The 7,067-nt window shown below is 35.1% G+C and overlaps 1 non-coding gene across 1 annotated transcript; it reads left to right on the forward strand.

Annotated features, from left to right (window-relative positions):
• The first annotated feature begins 6,536 nt into the window (after positions 1–6,536).
• Positions 6,537–6,618, forward strand: TRNAL-AAG (transfer RNA leucine (anticodon AAG)). Its single transcript has one exon. It is a non-coding gene; the product is annotated as a tRNA-Leu (tRNA).
• Positions 6,619–7,067: the final 449 nt, after the last annotated feature.

A 7,067-nucleotide genomic window follows, 5' to 3' on the forward strand; every position in this document is an offset into this window, starting at 1 on the left:
ACTTTCTTTCTCTTCATTTTTCCTCTCTTGCCTAAGCAGTCTAACAACATGGTCTGTATGTTTTTCTTTGAATAATACTGCTACACAAGTGAAACTAACCAGTCTTATATACTCATGTGATCAAGCGAGGGGGGGGGTGGAGTGGAATTGTATGAAAAGTACAAGTTCGGGACTTTCTCTCATGTGATCAGGTGCGATCAAGTGAGGGGGGGGGGTTGTATGAAAATTACAAGTTCGGCGAATGCTAGTCAACTCTACTCTACTCTAGACTAGGTAGTCCACTCTACTCTGGACTAGGGAGTTCAGAGTAGGCTGGTGTAGTCTTATGGACTATTTAACTATAGTCTGAGGCCATAGTCCAGATTAGCATTCGCCGAAATCGTAATTTTCATGGAAAAATCGAAGTTTTTCGGAAAATTCCATGGAAAAATGCCGATTTTCACGCGAATTTCACGTATGGACTATGGTCCATAGGGTAATGGACTACTGGTCCTAGGGGGTCTGGAGTATAGTCCAGTGGACTAAGGGACTAACTAGTCCCGTCGTGGTATTGGTATATTCCTACTACTGTCCTGATATGCTTTTTCCTCCATATAGGTTTGCAAAAGAAACTTTGACACTTACGTTCACTGAAAGCTTGTGTTAATTTCTAAAAAAAAATCAAAATTAATTTATGAATTGTTTAACGGAAATTGTCTGGTGTATTTTGTTTTCATGATGTCTAGGTAGACACTACAGAATTAAGAAAGATCAGATAACGACTGAAAATTTAATTAATTTACTTAATCATTAATAGATTGTGTATTATCGTGATTTATTACTTCGTTTATGAATTTAAGCCCCTTTTTCGGAGAAAACCAGCCATAAAAGACATGATCTTACTCCAATACAGCGTTTCCAATGCTTCAGGATTGTCTTGGAATCTTGATGGAGGGTTATATTTTTGCGAGATGTCCTCAATCGCCTCTACTGACACTGATTTCCTATATTCCTCATGTTCTAGGCCCTGCTGTATGAAGCAACCTTCTGGTGGGGCCTTTGCAACCTAATTAATTATGATTTAAAATAGATTAACTACCTACTTACGTACATCGAGAGCGGATGCCATGGAGGCGATTTTTGTGCAAGGCAGAGTAGAAGGAGCCAGAGCCAGAGGACGATCGTCGACCCGATGGACTGACTCGATTCGCAAAGCTGTAGGCTGCAGTTTTGCCGAATGCGTGAGAAGCGCGCAGAATAGGGAGCAGTGGCGCACGCTTACCCGCGGGATTACGTAATTTTGGAATGGTAACGATACCCCCGCGCGGGGTGGTACAGTCAACAAAGTTTACATTAGCCAAAAAATTGTTTAAAAAATCGATTAGTGATTTGGTACAACGGTAAAACTAAAAACTACTAAGTGAGAGGTTACAAGATCATAAAGATCAAAAAGCAAAGCACCATTCGTGCGTACTTGAAAAACAAAAACCAAAAACGTAACCTCGAAAAAACGAAACAAAAAATTTAGCTTGAAAATAAAAGCAAAAACTACATAACAGTAATAAAAATAAAATCACTTTTTGTCTAACTCTAGAACTGAGGGGGCTTCTAATAAATTTTGCACCAGAATTACTTCAACATTATTTAATACAAGCATTAGAATGATACAATCGATTATAACTACTTCATAATTACGAATACGATCACAATAAAAAAAATAAAATGCAAAAAACGTAAACGATAAGTAGGTACTAAGAACAGTATTTTATTTGAAGAGCTCAATTCCAAAATGTGCTTTGTCCCAGATTTTTGTTTTTGGCAAATCAAAAATAAAATTCGTGAACACACAAAGATGTTTTAATGTCAATTTTCAATATCAGACAGTGTAGTGTAAAGTATTTCGAATATTTTCCCTGCAATTTTTTTTTTTCAAAATGACACCTATTTGTTCAATCTGTGTACGAAGTCGCCAAAAATGGGACTAAGCACGTTTTGGCACTGCATACAGATTATTTTCCAAAATTATCACGATGAAATGTAGTATTTAGCACGTTTTGGACTGGTACAATGTTTTGTTAGGTAACAGACTACTGCACCCAGTTGGACTTGGCACATTTTGGAGTGGTAGGTTGGTTCAATAGTGTTGAATAAAACGAATTTTACATAAAATTCTGCATTCAATGTACTGGATAGCGCGTTTAAAAACGAATTTTCGGCTATCTGACGTCCTACCTAACTGCGTAACCGTCCCATCTAACGGAATTCACTGAAAACGCATTTTTGAAAAAATTGGACAAAGCACATTTTGGAAATGAGCTCTTCATTTGTTTATTGATTAAGAATACACCTCATTTCAACAGTGCCAGACATGGGGCTCAGAAGAAAACCCTGGGAAATAGTAGTATTTTGTTTATGTTGTGTTTATTGATGCAGATTGCATAAAATACATATAAAAATCAAAACAACATTATCTTTGACGATGCAACTTTCCCATAAGTTCAAAATATTTTGAAAACAAAGCTGTTCAGTACAAAATGAATCTTACTGAAAGTTGGATTACCATGCAGAGGTGGTTCGAGTCCCCTGACATGCCCTCATACCATAATTACACACAAGGGAAGTATTTTACCCTAAAGCTCAGCAATGGTTCCAGTACTATAAGGATGGTAACTTTCAGCGGAGCTTGCGATAAGTTTTGCCATACCATAGAAGTGATTCTATAAATACTCAAATAGAAGGTGACAATACTGAAGAAAAACGAAGAATTTGTCTTCATAGTCTCTATTCAAGAATTGGAACGTAAATGCGATTCCCTCGCAGAGTCCTGCGTTTGGTCAGTTCGCCGATACAATGGCGGTGGTACTTGGTAGACATGGCCACATGTCTCATTACCCACCACCTCGTTGTTCGCCACAAAAGGCTTGCCGCAGAGCTGACATACCGGTACCTACTCTAAATCGATCCATTGATTTATTTTCTTTTATTTCATAAGTCGAATTCCCTTCTTATTGTCATTTGATAGATTCATTGCATGCAGATTCCACTGAAAATATTGGATAGTTGATAGTCTCAACCTTCATCCTTCGTTGGTAGTCCTAAACATATGTATGTATGAGCGAAAAAGCTCAGGATGGATTAAATTTGGAACTGCGGATCTTTTTAATACTTACTCGACTACAAAAAGATATGTTGAAAATTATTTTATAAACCAACCATATTTACCCAAATATAATAATTTTAAAACGCTAGAAAATAATAAATTAAACTTACTTACATATTGAAAAATTGGACAAATGGATTGTTGTTGAGTTTGGAAATTGCAGTAGAAGACCTGCGACATCAAACAGACACAGTTGTTGGTCCAACTGGCAGGTAGGAAAGTTGCTAACTCCTTCGTATTTACACGATTCGACTCGATGTTAGCTTTAACTCAATGCGAGTAATGGGCGATGTCATCTTGATGAGATTGACGTGTATTAATGATCATTTAATGACTGAAAGCTTGTATTTATACCCAAAAGTAATTGGTTGAAAAAGAGTGAGAGTTTTCATGCGCAACCTACTCCACTTTTTACCTGGGCGCAAAATGGAGTGCAAGATGGCATGGGAAATGAGAGCGCATCCCAAGTCATCAACTATTTCTATCTTATCAGAATCACAGTTGTTGATCAATGCACAGGAAATTAATCTTTGACTTCTTATCTCTCAAATTATACTTACATCATAATGTACATGACATAATGATTTCATCTGTCCACTGATTTTGGCAACGCCATTTTTATGCTCAGTGACCTAAAATTTGTCAGACTAAGTACTTTTGTACAAAATTTCTGTATTTTCATGGAAATTACAAAACTTAAAACATTCCCTATATTCCTAAATTTAGGTGGGGTTTTCTTTTTTTCGGAACCTGCAAATATAAAAGTAGGTACTTTTCTGGCTCTTTTGGTGCATTTTTCTAGAAACTGTGCAACCACAATAATTCTAAAATGACGCTGTGTAACTGACGAAAATTTGAAATGGCGCTTGGAATTGGAGCGCGTCTTTGATCATTATTTCTTTCTTCATTACTTTGATCATTCCGTGCAGCTTGTTGAACTGGTGGTGGTATGGCCGGTGGTGGAATATTAATTTCAGCTGGTTGTTGAGGGCGATTTGCGGCCCTCAATGCTCGCTGCTACTAACAGTTCACTCCCATTTGACCGAATTCTATACTTGTACGCACGCTTCTTGCATTATTCTTTACTTGTATATAACTAAATGTCTAGCTACGTATGTGGCTTATACCTAGTTTTTTACTTGGGTGGATTTGCAAAAAATAAGCTGTTTTCACTTATACATAAAATGTCGTAGCAAAAAATCAAATCGAAAAGAAAGATTGTGTACAGAAACAGATACATTACCTGAGCTTATAGTAGCAGATACGTGAGTGACATCCTCTGAACTTGATGGGCTGCTATTGCAAGAAAAAAATTCTGAAATGGATAAGTGGTATAAAAAAACATGAAATTTCATGTAATTGCACTTAAATTTTACTTCTACTTGTCGTTCGTTACCTTCTGAACTATCCTCCGTTCGTTGATCCATTTTTGAAAAAAGTTCAGTTAAACAGTAAGCGTATAACAAAAAATTTCAGTACAACTGTAAGCAACTAACATCAAGAACAAAATAAAGTAAGCATTCAACACAAAAGTTCAGTAAAACAGTAAGCATATAACAAAAAATTTCAGTACAATTGTAAGCATCTAACATCAAGAACAAACTAGGAATGAAAACAGAATACATGAAATGATAACACGATCATCACGATCAAGCAAAATATAAATTCATAAAAACAGTTCTGTATTTACTAATTAAAAAAGTGCAACAAACACAACGAGTAGGTATAAAAATAATCCATTAAAAACGCGAGAATAGGTATAGAAAAGAGCGAATCAAAATTCGATAAAAAATACGAAACTTCAATAAACGTACAACAAATAAAAAATTAGTTAAAAACATGAAAATAAGTATGTACATATGTATTTAAAAAAAAAAACGAATCAAAATTCGATCAAAAAGTTCTTAATCGTAGGTAGCAAAATTTAATTATTTAATATCAGAAGCCCTATTCAAATAACCAATTCTTTTTATGAATTCGAGACAAGACATTTGATTTTCTTAATATTCCGAAAATATGTAGATTCAAAATTTTAACAAGTTTTTTTCAGTCTTTTGATGCCATTTGTTTTGAACTGTCTAAATGTTACTAACAAGTTTGGGAACCCCGGCAACACTGAGGAAATTATATTAAAAAGCGCAAACGATTGAAAAAAATACATCGTTTGCACTTCGGATGAGAACAATGGAATGCGCAAACGATGATTTCCCGATAAATCTGTGCTCAGGATCGATGACAAGGACGGGTCCTTTCTCTTCTACACTAACTTGACCTCGGACTATAACATAAAAGAATAAAAAAGTCAACTTTTTTAAAAATGAATTTTAATTTCTCCCTCGCATTTATTTCTTTATGATAATCCTAAACAGTTTTCCATGTTAGTCCCTCAATATCAAGAACTGTAATATTGAATGTATCATTCTCTAATTTATACAATATAACTGATGAAAATGACAACAAACTGCTCATCTACAGACACAATACATCACCCCAGTAAAACAGAATCAAATTTTTTAAAACACTTCTCACACACGCTGTGATTGCACAAATCAAATATATCTGCTGGTTTTCTAATGTGGCATATTAAACAAATGTACATCCACAAAAAATAAATGAATAATATGTACCTAGGTATATAGCAGATATTTGAAAACTATCATTAAACATTTAAACAAAAAACAATGTACATTTCTTTCATTTTTTTTAGCTGTAATCTGTGAAGAGTAATAAAATTGTTTGCACACTTAAACGATTCCTTTACTCGCCAAACCACTCCTAAAAGAAAAAACAAATTTATTGAGTGGTTTAGACGTGAATATGAAATCGATTTTGTTATGTTTTGTTCAAGATTGTGATTGCTTGCAATTTTTTTTATTAGTGCTTGGTTTTGTTTTTTCATTTTTTTTCGTTTTTTTTTTTTTTTTTTTGTCAAGTATGCCAAAACATATGTATATTTTACTTGAGGAAATTACCAAGATGCAACCTCATAATAATGTGATAAATATACATACGTAATAATAACGTATGCAAGCAAGTTTATTCCTACTCTTAACAGATTTGAGATTACAGCTCAAAAAAAAAATGAAAGAAATGCATTTCGCCAAGCGCGAAAAAGAAAAACATCCCACGACAACGACGTGTTAAAAATTCGCATCGACGCGCTCTAATTCCAAGCGCGAAAAACACAAACCATCCCACGACACGGACGTGGTAAAATACGCATTGACGCGCTATAACACCAGAATACGACTTCAATCAACAACGATGGGATGACCGACTAAAACACGAAGTCGGCGCGCATGCGCAGAGCGAGGTCACACTGCTGTCTCAAGTCTGTAGTGAATGTAACGCAATGGTACGCGTTAACATGGCGAAAAACTGGCCGAATTAGGTATCTGGTAGCGTGGCCGAGCGGTCTAAGGCGCTGGTTTAAGGCACCAGTCTCCTCGGAGGCGTGGGTTCGAATCCCACCGCTGCCACAAATTTTTTGTAATTTTTTTTTCGTGGTTTGAGGTTTTTGTGATGTTTTATCACATATTGAACGTGTAAAATGAATTTTCGAGATTTTTAAACCAAGTTTATAGCTTTATTTTGTAATTTTATGTGATTTAGACTGAACTGGATGAGTTTTACTTCACATATGCTCGAGTTATTGGTTGGGATAAATTTAGATTAAGCTGGATGGCGATGTAAAAATCGAGAATATAATCTGTAATACCAACACGTGTACCCAATACGTAGAAAATGCTCCTATTGCTTTCACAAAAATATTCGTGCACTGTGCTTAGTCACAAATCGATAGGTTAGAAGTTGACAAAAATACCTATTACGTAGTACGTACCTACCTTTAAAAAATATTAGAAAGATCATTTTTTTGTATTTTCTCATTAAAAAAAAACCTTTGAAGCAATCATGTAATTAAGAAATT

This window comes from Planococcus citri, chromosome 4, assembly GCF_950023065.1.
Source record: "Planococcus citri chromosome 4, ihPlaCitr1.1, whole genome shotgun sequence".
Taxonomy (NCBI): Eukaryota; Metazoa; Arthropoda; class Insecta; order Hemiptera; family Pseudococcidae; genus Planococcus; species Planococcus citri.